The 13,779-nt window shown below is 36.5% G+C and overlaps 1 protein-coding gene and 1 pseudogene across 1 annotated transcript in view; one reads left to right on the top strand and one right to left on the bottom strand.

Annotated features, from left to right (window-relative positions):
* Nucleotides 1-5,808, bottom strand: part of LOC708035 (variable charge X-linked-like pseudogene) — a 93,046-nt pseudogene extending 87,238 nt beyond the window's left edge.
* Nucleotides 1-13,779, top strand: part of PNPLA4 (patatin like phospholipase domain containing 4) — a 248,908-nt gene that overhangs the window by 176,332 nt on the left and 58,797 nt on the right. The window lies entirely within an intron of this gene.

The raw sequence follows: 13,779 nt of genomic DNA, 5'->3' as shown, positions 1-13,779 counted from the left end.
ATCAAGACAGAAATGGGATCTCTTATGTGTATGAGTCTGACAATTGCCCTTTGCACCTGGAGAAACATTCCAGGCTTTAAAAACAGAGGAAGGCAATCAATGAGTTGATGAAACAGAGATCAAAGTTCAGGGAAGCTGACGTGGCAAGAGTTGCAGGACAGAGTTCCAGAAAACAAAATTTCGTAAAGAAAGACGTCTAAAAATCTGTATAGAGGTTCTTTTAAGTGTTTTCTACAAACAAGGACATATATATATAGTTGATGAAATTCTATCATTCTGGGCAGAAATCTCCAGGGATCTGTAAGCGGAACAATTTCCAGAGCGTACACAGGATATTGAGGTGTGAAAGTTTAAATTGTTCAGAGTATAGAATTAAGAACTAGGGCCTTATTATCGACTGCGGTAGGACCATGTCTTAGTGTTAAGGCTAAACTAAACCTAGGCTAATAGTTACTGTAGCAATGTCCTGACAAAGCTTAATAACAACCCTTTAAAGCATCCATTCTATCTAGAAGTAACTTAAATTTACCTCAGGTGAGAATGTGTACTCCTAAAGGAAGATAACATTTAGACTCTAAAATAAATAACATGCATTATGTTCCATATCCAATTAAAAATTGTATAGAAAGGCCAAACATCAAGACAATGTAAACTATTTTCCATGATAAAAATAATAGAATCAGATTCAGAAATTAAAGTGATGGGATTAGCAGAAAAGGATTTTAAAACAGTTGTTATAATCAAAATGGTCAAGGATTTAAAAGAAAGCATGATTGTAATAAGGAGAAAATTGGAAGACTAAGAACTGAATATAAATACTTGAGATGAAAAATAAAATATCTGAAATAAAAATTCATTGCACAGGATTAATTGTAAGATGCAGAAGAAAAGACATGTGAATCAGAAGACACAGTAATTGAAATTATTAAGCTGAGTCATAGAGACAAAAGCATGAAAGAAAGGAGTAATTAACTGTGGAACAATATCACATGGCCTGGTAAAAGTTCAGTTGTAATCCTAGAAGTAGAAAATGGTGAAATGGGACAGAAAAATATTTGGAAAATAATGATTGATGGTTTCTTATGTTTTAAAAATTGTAAAATTAAGATTGGATAAGGTCAATAAACTCCAAATTGAACAAAACATAATAAAATTACATCAAGACAAATTCTTAGCAAATTGACTAAACCTAGCAATATAGTGAAAAATCTTAAAGTGAGTTAGATGAAAAAGGTGCGTTTTATGCAGAAGAATAAAAATAATCATCACTTCAGATATCTTTTTTTATTATTATTATTATTATACTTTAAGTTCTAGGGTACATGTGCATAACGTGCAGGTTTGTTACATATGTATACTTGTGCCATGTTGGTGTGCTGTACCCATCAACTCGTCATTTACATCAGGTATAACTCCCAATGCAATCCCTCCCCCCTCCCCCCTACCCATGATAGGCCCAGGTGTGTGATGAAATCACGCAAGTCAGAAGACAATGGATTAGCATGTTTGAAACATTAAAAGAAAAAAATTAACTTGGAATTTTTTATCTAGCACAAAAATTATTCTAAAATGAATGTAAATATAAAAATTTTTTAGACAAAACCAGAGAAAATTTATGGCCAGTAGCAATCTTTTACAAAGAATGTAAAAAGAATTTCTCCAAGCATTAAAAAAATGGCATCAGATGGATACGTGGAATCAAAAAAGGGAATGAGGACTGCTAGTAGTAGTATAACAATATATGTGGGTAAATTTTTAAACCTATTCATTGGTATAAACAAGGTAATGAATCTAAGTTTCAACTTAACAACTTATGCAAAAATTGACTCTAAGTGTATCATAGACGGTCCTAAACCCCAAAGCTAAAATTATAAGGAGAAAACTGTGACCTCAACTTATACAATGAATTTTTAAGTGTGATTTGAAAAGCACAAACCAGAAAAAAGATGAGTGAATTTCAAATTTTAAATCTTCTGCTCTTCTAAAGATATTAAGAAAATGGAAAAAAAGACTGTAAAGACAGAAATTCAACAAAATCTTAAAATGCATCAAGAACTCTTATAAACTTATAATAATGCAAAAATCCAATTAAAATCGTCAACGTATGTGAGCAGACATTTCACCACACAATATACACAAATGGCAAATAAGTATACTAAGAAATATTCAACATGATTAGCATTAAGGGCTAAAACCTGAAAGTACATAACACTGTACATACATCAGAATAGCTAAAATAGACTGATAATATCAAGTGATGGTGAGAGTGTGAAGGAACTGGAACTCAGATACATCTGTGGTGGGAAAGTGAAACTGTATAATTACTTTGGAAATTACTTGGAATCTAGCTTCAGTAATGTTCACTGTCTAACACAGATTTGGATATTTCTCTTGGAGAAATTATTCCTTGGATTAAGGACCATTTGGCAGAAAAATAGCTTCTTATTTGTAAGTTTTTACCTCCTCTGCCCAACTCACCATGGTATGCTTTCATGTAATTATCTCAGGCTAATTTGCGCTTGCACTAATTTGGAGATGGGGCTAGGAGTTTCTATGGTAGCCTGACCAAAATCTGCATAAAATCATCCCTAGAACTCCTACCAGAGTTGTACCTTATGGAGAATACTTTTATCAGATAAATATCATTGGATGCAAAATACAGTTGTCAATACTGGCTATCATAAGAAGATTTACTCAAGGTCATTATGCAGCTGATCAAAATTCCAAACTGCCACTGACACGCTCTGTGTCATCTGCCCCCACTATAAAATCCTGGATCAGAATATCCAAATGACCAATACTAGGTCATGGGTCTATGATTGTCCAGGTCAAGGGTAGCCAGAATCTAACCTTGTTGCTTGTAGCAAAAAGTAGAGCTTTACCTTCCCTTAAGACTCATCGCTAACAATCTCCCCAAACCCAAAAATGACCTCAGATATCCAGCCAGAAAATAATGACAGATGTCCAATACAAATAACCCATCATTCCAATGATGAGTTGGGTACTTTCTTGTTTAAACCAAACATATGAATTAATTCATCATCAAAATATTATTTATAACTTTCTTTTCTAATTAAATTTAAAATATCAAAACATTGTATTCCAGTTGATATGGATTGGTTCTGTCTGCTCACCCAAATCTCACCTCAAATTGGAATCCCCGTAATCCCCACGTGTCAAGGGCGGGATCAGGTGGAGGAAATTGAATTATGAGGGCAGTTTCCCCCATGCTGTTCTCCTGACAGTGAGTGAGTCTCACAAGATCTGATTGTTTTGTAAGCATCTGGCATTTCCCCTGCTTGCACTCACTCTGTCCTGCCACCCTGTGAAGAAGACGCCTGCTTCTCCTTTGCCTTCTGCCATGATTGTAAGTTTCCTGAGGCCTTCCCAGCCATGCAGAACTGTGAGTCAATTAAACCTCTTTCCTTCATAAATTACCCAGTCTTGAGTATTTCTTCATAGCAGTGTGAGAACAGACTAATACACATGCTATCATATAAAATTAATCTAATATTTTCGAATAGGATCCTTTTGTTTAGAAATCATTAAGCTAGTTAGAGGAGCTTCCAATAACTTAAAATGTGAATTGCAAAATTCCACAAGCTTCTTTAGCTGTTGTTAAATGAAAATGTGTAGCTTCAGTTACATTGTTTGAAAGCTATAAGTAAAAGGGAAAATAAGAATAGAGGTTTCATTATGGCATTAAATGATCTTAAAGGTGCGATGATGCATTTGCAAATCTAGCACTTCAAGTTCCAAATTATAACTCAAAAGAGGAAAATAAATCCATAACCAGTGTTTCTTCATAAGCCCCGGTTAAGGTGGGTTTTATCTTCTGTTTTCTAAACTCACTCCTATTACAGATAACTTTAACACCACAGACATGTTGCATACACATTTTACACTATGGAAGTAAAATATATATTATGTATATTTGTGCTTTATAAATAGAAGGAGGTTTGCCCTTCTCAAGAAAGAACCCTTTCTTTGTCCCTTGGGGATGATTTGTCTCCCTCTGAGAATGCTTTCTTTAGATCAGTACTGTCCAATAAAATTTGCTGGGATGTGGAAATATTCTCTAATATGCAATACCCAGTAGCCACACATGGCCAGAGAATGGGTTTTTAAATGGGATTTAATTTTGGTTGATTTAAACATTCATATATGGCTAAATGCTACCACATTGAACAGCATAGTTCTACAGGGTTAAGGAACAAAATGATTAAACACAAGTATATAAAGAAGAGTCCTCTGTAATATCCCTCTGGGTAGCTAGTGTGATTTCTGGAAAGGCACAGACTACAGTCATGGTTTTCAACCAAGGCCATCTTTGTTCCCCACTCCCTCCACCCTGGGGATATCTGGAAACTCCTGAAGACATTTTGGCTTGTTGCAGTGGGAGGAAGTGCTTCAGGTACTAAGGGTATCCAGCGAGTAGAAAAGCCAGGGATCTCAATAATAATTCCTGCACAGAATTATTCAGCTGCAGTCCCAACAGTTGAACCCGAAGCTTGGAATTCAAGCCTCTCCAGACATTCCCTTCCATTTTGGCAAGCAACAGGGCTGAGAACCTGGCTTCTTGTCATTATCTTTAAAAATATATTGGAGCTGCAACGCTCAACCAAGGTGTATATTAAATCTGTCTCTTGAGACTTTTTGGAGTTCTGTCAAGCAAGAATACAAATAATATTTTGGATAGAATGTTTACTTTCCATTTCCCTTAAAGTATGAAAAAAGAAGCTGATACAATGACTGTGTGTTTCTGAAAATCTACAATGCATGCCTCTCAAATTAAGGTATAACAATCCCTCTCCTGAAGCTGGAAGGAGTGACAGAAGAGTCTATTCAGCTTGGTTTAAGATTTAAAATACCACGAATATTATTTTTATGCCAGTTTGGAGAATTGGCTCAGAAGACGAGAACTGGCAAAAAACCTTCTGAGGCTGTGCATGAAAAATCTACTTTCTCCAGCTAGGCGTCTGATGAGGCTAACTGTGGAAATGTGATAGGGCAAGTTCACAAATATTTGCACTCCTGACCGAGAGAAATCTTAAAGGCATAGAAAAAAAAGGTCTAAGATATCCTGGAGCAGTAAAGCAAAGCCTGGAGATCATAATACAGTGGAGTGGATTGAATTACAAAGATCGTTTTACAACAATTCTGTTAGTGTCTGGATCTCTATTTTGCTTTTGTGGTGTAAGCTTTGCCACTGTGAGCAACGCATGGCATAAAGTATTTCATGAAAAGTAATAGAAGAAATATCACAGAAATGAGAGTGATTATACAGAAGCTTGGGTTTCTGCTAGAGGAATCTTAGGATCTCCATTTTATATAGGGAGGGGTGTTTATTCATTTCACTAGGGAATCTCAGAAAAAAAGTTTACATGGGGCCCAAATTCGTGTCAAATTCTTTCTTATTAATGAAATTTAGTTTCCTGGAAACTAAAATAAGCTACAAATAGAATTTAAGCCACAAAGGTAGTTAAATATTTTCAAAGAGAAAGCATTTTTACTTACCTGGGTAGACTTTCCTTTTCAACAGCACAATGATCCTAAATATGATTAGAGCCTGCGAATGCAGGGACAAAGATTCTTCAATTTCTTCAGGTTGGATTTAATCACTTTTTTATTTTTTACATTTTAAAAATTTTTAGAGACAGGGTCTCACTGTGTCACCCCAGGTGGCACGCAGTGGCGCGATCGTAGCTCACTGTAGCCTCAAACTCCTGGGATCCAGAAATCCTCCCACCTCAGCTTCCTGAGTAGCTGGGACTACAGGCATGCACCACAATGCCTGACCAAATATCTTTTAGCTGTAAACTCAGCTGTGGATGAAAAGTGCCTAGAACAAAACATCGCTGTTTAGTTCATTATGAAACTCTGCTAAAAGTTAAAATGTGGCTCAAGACCCCAAGCAATTTCACATTTCTGAAATGTACTAGAGAATCAGCCAGTTTCCTGGACAAATCAGTTGCCTATGGGTTGTACCACTGGAAAAACAACTCTCCCCTAAGGTATCTAGAAATCTCCAGGGAAGAGCAAAACCTGGAGAAGCCCATGGGAGGCAACCATTTAAAGATCTTGAGGCAAAAGAAAGAAGACAAAAGGGAAGGCTTTGGTTTAAGAGAATTGTTTATATATTTCCCACCTCCTGCTTTAAGCTTTGTTGTTGTTGTTATTATTAAAAAGATCCTCTGAACTTTATGAGGAAAATTTTGGATTTTACAGAATAAAAGAGGAAGGCCCCAGCTGTAATTCTTTTCCTAATTGAGGCTTACAAGGAATCTCATGCTGTCATGGGTGAGATTAATGGCTAGAGGAACTGAACATTGCAGGCAATCCTATAAATTAGTATAACTCTCTGGGAAACCAGTTTTGAACTATGTATGCAAATGAAAGAAACTCCTATGCCTTTTGACTCAGAATCCAAATTTATATGAATCCATGCTAAAAACTATTTAAAGCAGAATTAAAACGTTTGGGTAAGGATGTTCATATGGTGAAAATTACCAGCTTATACATCTAGCAAGAGTAGAAACACTAAACAAACTAGGATACATTTATTTGCTGGAATATTTTTAAGACAATGTAGCCACTGAGAATATTTTGTGTAGCCTTATGAAAGGAAGACAGCTTGGACACTGCCATTCCTATCTATTCCTCTTTGGTAATATCACATCCACAGTATGTTGGAAAAGTATAAAAGTATGCCCTAGATCTTGAATTGGCCTGAGATTTTCAGGGGACAGAGTGGGAAAACCTAGCATTTATTGCCTGTGCTGCCAGGCAAACAAATAAACCAACAAAAAACAGTAATTTAGAAGAATGATAATACATCCTTAAAACTTGGGGCAAAGGCATCCAAGTCTCTTCTCTGGTAGGATTTTCTGCACCCTCTCTGTTATAGACTGGAGACCTGAGAAGCCACTCAAGCCAATGGATGTGAGTCTGAATAGATCCCGCACCACTTTATGTCCAAGGAACCATGGAAGAGTTCTCCCAAGACATGAAAAGGGGAATTTGGCCACAGCTTTCACTTTGCTCAGAGCCAGACCATAGGAAGAGTAGCCTTCCTGGCCATCAACTGCTACCTGGGTTACCAACAGGCTGCCCCCAATAGGGGTCCAGACATGACCTCTTACAAGCTGGCAAAAGGAAAGTGCATTTCATTGAAGGGGACTGTGTAGTTCACAGGACTAAGGCTGAGGCTCATGTCTACAGCCAACAGTTCCTGTTTAAGTCAAAATAATGGAAAGGACAGAGGAAAAATTTCACAAGAGTTATAAGAATTTTAAAGAAGTTATAATTGGAGAACAATATAGGCTGCCTGGGTGTAAAACAATGAGTTCCTAAATAAATAAACAAGTAAACTCAGAAAGAGCACGGTAATTCTTGAGTATTGAAGAACCTTGCAAAAATCCATACTTATAATAGGACAAAAGGAAATGAACATCAAAAGTGAAAACTTGAGACTCGGAATACAATGCTTTCAGTGAAGAGTTTACTGGGTATCCTTCTAGGCACAGAACGTGCAGATAGGTATGTATTAGGTATTACTACCTTATTTAAGTAACTTGAATTGCATCATACATATCATTCTTCATTTTGCAACTTTCACTACTATTAGAGGAGTCAGGTAACATACCAGTACAAAAAGCTCTAGGAAATTAGTTTATCATAGTATTTAGAAGCATTGACCCCAAATCTTGACTGCTTGAATTCAGATTCTGCCTCCCCCACTTCCAACCTGTGAGATTTTGGATAAATTACTGATAGCTTTCCTAGGTCTGAGTTTCCTCTTTTGTAAAATGGGCATGAAATATCACTGGCCTTGTAGGCTAAGTATAAGGATTATTTACATCAAAGCACCTAAGGAAGTAGAAGAACGTCACCCACATAACAAATGCTATATAACTAGTAACTATTATTCACTTACTCTTTTTAACAACAGCACTGTACTATCTAGAAGTCACTTAACAACGGCCCTCTTGACTAACATTTAAAACCTTTATTCCCTCATTGCAACAAACTTCCTTGGACACAGTATCTTTGTTCCTTTGTTCGCATGCCTGCCACCTTTAAATTAGCATATTTGGTGTCAAGCTCATTAACCTTGATGAAATGTAACATATTTAAAGCAGGTTTTAAGTCCTGAGGTACACAAATATGCTGGCTGTCTGATTTTATGTAAAATAATGATGCCGATAATGACATTGATAAATAACTAGCATATATCAAGCTTTCTAGAGGCACTAAATGTAAAATCCATTTAAAATGGGACCACCACAAAGGGGCTGCTTTTTTGAAAACACAATCATGGTTGTGTTTGAAATGAAAAAGAAATCTCCCTCTGTCATAGAAATTTATAAAATATGTGGACCTTGTAGATCATTTAATTGTAAATATTTGTGCATATTAACTTATTTTTCAGGTTAAAGCTTCTCTGATGGTTTATATTATATTTCCTTTTTTATAGTCTTGGTAGCTCCAAAGCACCAAGATAGTGACTTGCCCCCAAAAGAAAAGTAAAATAATCACAATTATATTAGTAATCATAGTGGTCTGGCATTATAGCAGTGACTGTAAGAGAAAATATTTTTTAATACAGGGGTCACCAGCCGTGCTCAGATAGATATTCACAGCCCCAGATGTGTTCATTTGTCCTGCAAAGTGTTTGTAAAAATCAAATAAGTTGTAAACATTTAAAAATCAACATAACAGTCAGATTGTGATGCAGCATCTCTTCAAAAACATGACATTCTGCCAACACCTAGAGGTCCCCTGCATGGTGTATCAGTGTTTGGAGGTGAGAGAATCTCCCCTTTGAAAAGTATGTTCCCTTTATACTTTGGCAAAACTCCATCTAGTTTTGCTCTCTGTAGTCCGACTTGTAAGCACTTGAAATACTGTCTCCTGAGTTAGATTGTGTCAGGCATTAGATGAAGGGCTTCACATTCATTATTTCACTTAATTCACAACATCCTATGAGTGGATACTTTTTAAACATACATTTTACAGGTGAGAAGACTGAGATTTGAGGCAGTCCGATGAAACTTGCTCAGTGTCACTCAATGCCTGGCCAGGATGTCAACCAGAATTTGACCTCACAGCTGAAATGCTTAACCACCAGGCTCCAAAAATATTCACTAACCCTATGTGAATTAATCTACATTTGTGCCTGCATATTCTTAAACTTGGTTCTTGTAGGTCGCTGTGTCTATGACCATCTTCTCTTAGTGGGCATGAGCATCGTCTGTCTGCCTGTCTGCCATTGTTGTATCTGAATGGTCTCCATTCTGCATCTGTCTTCTTTTCCCTCATCTTCATTCCTGTATTCATTCCATCATTATTTTCTTCTGTCACACAATTTCTCTATTTTTCACATTTTTTCTTTCTATTCCATCCTTAGCTCTCCAAAGATGCAGAAAATAAAATATTTTGCATTCCTGTTCTCTATTTTGTACAAGAAACACATTTTGCCTGAATGGAAAGGATTATGTTGAACAATTTAATTTTTTAAATATCAGTACCCCTTGATAGTATACACCCAATTTCCCCTCATTCTCTGCTCACACTCTCATCTGAATTATATCTTCATCAGTGAAAACTTACTGTGACCCATGTGTGATAAAGCCCTAAACATCATCCCCTTTGAGTAAAAAGAGAATACAATTAATCATCCTTTGGGAATAAAGGTATGAATAAGATTCAGTTGTTTGAAAAAAAATCTTTGTCAATTATATGAGACAGAGATACCTATATGCACCTTAACCTAACAGCAGTGCCTCACTGTAATTCTCCATTCATTGCACAATTCCGTTCATCACCATGTAGTTGACATCTGTAAGACTCACTCCGTGGCTCCCAAAGCTTCTGTTGCATTCTTCTCCCCCAGGAACAGAAGTTGGTTTCCTTTCTATTTCTACTTCCTTCTAACCTTCAAAGCAGTGAATGTTCTGATATCTTTTTATTATTTATTACTGGTCTGATCACAACTTAATTACAACTTATGTGTGCAAATGCTATCTCATGAAGGCCTTCATTATTTTAAATTATTACTTTTTAAAAAAGTTCTATCTCAACCTCCCCAAACAAACCTCGTTACTGCAGTGATAATGCGTAAAATGCATCTATCATAGTTCATTTCTCATGATAGGTTTGCAATATAGTATCATACCTCCACCCTAAATATTTTTCATGGTATACGCACTAAGTTATTTCTTCTTTTGGTTCTAACATTTCAGTCAAAGTGCCTGAAATGCTCTTTTCTTTGGAAAGGACCAGATCACCTACATGGATTGATACGGTCTGGCTGTGTCCCTACCAAAATCTCATCTTGAATTGTAGTTCTCATACTCCCCACATGTTCTGGGAGGGACCCGATGGGAGGTAATTGAATCATGGGGGTGGTTTCCCTCATGCTGTTCTAGTGATAGTAAGTTCTCACATGATCTGATGGTTTTATAATGGGCTTCCCCTTTCACTTGGCTCTTATACTTCTGTTCCTACTGCCATGTGAGAAGGACATGTTCGTCTCCCCTTCTGCCATGACTGCAAGTTTCCTGAGGCCTCCCCAGCCATGCTGAACTGTGAGTCAATTAAACGTCTTTCCTTTATAAATTACCCAGTCTCGGGTATGTCCTTATAGCAGCGTGAGAATGGACTAATACATGGATCTAGCAAGGGACTAATTTGACTTGTTAAAACTTTCGTTTAATAAACGTGTTGGAAATCTACCATGGCCTCGCCCCAGTGAAGGATACCACAAATCAAAAGCTCATAAACTCCTCTCCATTCCCTCAGAAACCTCACAGGAAATGGGAGACCAATGTACAAACAAGTTACTTCACTAAACTGTGATCTGTACCACCTCTGATGTCTGTATAACATGAAGGGATGTGGATAATTCCACCTTTTAACTCAGAATAACAGGGTCACATAATGTGAAGTGTTTGTGTGGTCATGTAATCACTCCATGGGAACCCCAGGAAGCACTTTTATTTTTCTTTTTTGACAGGTGAGTCATCAAAACATGAGTTAGAATACTTTTGGCTTCAAGAAGTAGACATCAGTTTTTGCTATCTGAAGTCCCAAAAGGGAACTTACTGGAAGGATTATTAGATTTCTCACTAGAAACTGAAAAATTTGAAGTAAAAGAAAACCAAAAACCGGCAACCAGGAGTCTCAGGAACAAGGACAACTCCAGAGACCTCACCTGAAGAAGATTGGGCACCTCCTAAAAAGTAGCCACAAGCACAACTCAGCTTCCAAAAATCCCAGCCTTGGAATCTCAATCCCAAATGTCAATTTCCTGAACACATGTGACAGTGGTCCAATCTGTGCAGCCTTGGGTCTATCGGCTATAACCAAGAGACCAAGTGCTAATGTAATTCGAGTGTGGCCACCAGGGTCAACCTTTCTAAGAAGCCATGTCCAGAGAAGAGGAAAGGAGGAGCCTAAACCCAGTGACCCTGAATATTGTTTCTGCCAGTTTCAGATACCAACAGCAACATGGTCATCAGAGTGCTCATTAACATTTACGAGAAAGGCATTTGTATTTCTTCCAGTCAGCTGTAGAAATTAAAGCATTCATGTAAGCTTTAGAGAATTGGAAATGTGAGAACTTCTTAATGTAAACTAAAGATGGTGATAAGAAAGAGATATTTGTACTCAATCCACTTCCTGTTTTGATACTATGACTGCATCTAAAATAACATATATGAGCAATAGTAAGAGAGGAAATGAGGGAACACGAAGAAGGTTGGAGACATTTACCATGAAGGGTGATTCAGTAATTGTCATCAAGTAAGTGAAGGGTTATTATGAAGAGAACTCTGGCCAACTCTTCTTAATCTTCCTAGAGCAAGAATAAATGGATTTAAATGCCAACAAGGGAAGGTTAGGTTAGAAATTAAAAAGGATGTCTTGACAATAAAAGTTATTAAGCATTAACTGAGGATTCTCGGTCATAAACGGTGGGAAAAGAGATCCAATACTTCATGTTAAAAATCACTGAAGTCACTATTTCTTTTTATATAAAATGGATTGTTATAAGAAGGCATTTGGATGGAAAACAAACAATTTTTACAATCATATTTAAAAGCTTGGGAATTAGGCAATCTCACAGTATCCAAAGAATGATAAATAATTGATAAGATCAGTTTTAAGTCAGCTATTTTTTAATAGAATTGAAAGATAATGAACTTCACTAAAGTTTATCACTTTATGTCTTGGAGTCTGTGTCATGGGACTGCCCCTAGATAAGAAAGCCCTCTTAATGGAATGTCCTGGGTTGTTGAAATCACTTGGAGGAATTTCAAGTCAGATATGTTTGCCTATTTACCAGAAGGCCCTGAATATTGATTCTGCCAGTTTCAAATACCAACAGCAACATGGTCATCAGAGTGCTCATTAACATTTACTAGAAAGACATTTGTATTTCTACCAATGAGCTCTAGAAATTAAAGCATCCATGCAAGCTTTAGAGAACAAGAAATATGAGAAGTTCTTAATGGAAACTAAGGAAAAAGTAGAAATGAATGAAGTATTATCATGTACTGGCCATGTGTTAGTAATGACGGAACATAAAGTGCTTGCGCTTAAGTTTTCAAATTTTTCAGTTTATCATCATCAAACTGTTTTCACGAAAGCATTAGGTATCCATTTTTAAATCCCTATCACTCATAAACCTTTATGGTCATCAGTTGTTAATTTTAGTTTATTTAGCAAAAATTCATTTTCAAAGGGGACACTCTATGGAATACCATCTTTTATTGATTATTGGACTAGTATAGGTTAAAATAGAGTGAAAGATGGTGATAAGGCAGCATTGGTGTCATCAGAATAAATTCATCAGTTTCCAAATTGTGTTCTTTACATAGAAATCTCTACATGGCAATGTTTTAAAATAATGCTCCCCAATTAAGCACAGTACAAAAGTACATGTTCATTATTTTTGTGTCCTGTCATTGCTGCTATTATTGTTGCTAGGAAAATGAGATAAGTTCTTTTGTGTTATATCATTAGAACCAAGTAAAACAAAGTGTATGCACAATGGAGTAATTGGGGATTAGTAAAAAGTTACTATACGGCATAAAACACACACACACACACACACACACACACACTCCATTCTCTCACTCAAGGGAACCATTTATTATCTATTGACTGCCACCTGTGTACAAGGGGCTTTGCAAGTCACAACTACAAACAAACACACAATTAAAATAACTGGTGTTGGCGAGGATGTGCAGAAAAGGAAACCCTTGCATGCCGCTGGTAGGAATGTAAATTAGCATAGCCATTATGGAAAACAGTATGGAGGCTTCTCAAAAATATTAAAAATAGAAATACTAATCTGAAATTAAACCAGCAATCCCACTTCTGGGTATATATCCAAAGGAAGGGAAATCAGATTCATAATTTCCTAGATGGCAATGCCTTTTAAATAATGCTTCTCAATTAAATAGAGTACAAAAGCACATGTTCATTATGTTTTAAGTTTTGTTGTTGCTACTACAATTGTTGCTGGAAAAATGGGGTAAAAGCTGCACTTCCATGTTCATTGCAACATTATTCACCATAGCCTAGATGTGAAAACACAAGTGTCTATCAGTGGATGAATAGACTTTTTAGAATGTGGCATATACTCACAATGCAATACTATTCAACCTTAAAAAAATAGGAAATTCTGTCACTTGCAGCAATATGTATAATCCTAGAGGATATTCTGTTGAGTGGGATAAACCAGACACAGAGGACAAATACTGCATGTTCTCA

Source organism: Macaca mulatta, chromosome X (assembly GCF_049350105.2).
Source record: "Macaca mulatta isolate MMU2019108-1 chromosome X, T2T-MMU8v2.0, whole genome shotgun sequence".
In the NCBI taxonomy this organism is placed as follows: domain Eukaryota; kingdom Metazoa; phylum Chordata; class Mammalia; order Primates; family Cercopithecidae; genus Macaca; species Macaca mulatta.
The sequence above is the reverse complement of the archived record's forward strand: the minus strand, read 5'-3'. Positions and strand labels throughout refer to the sequence as shown.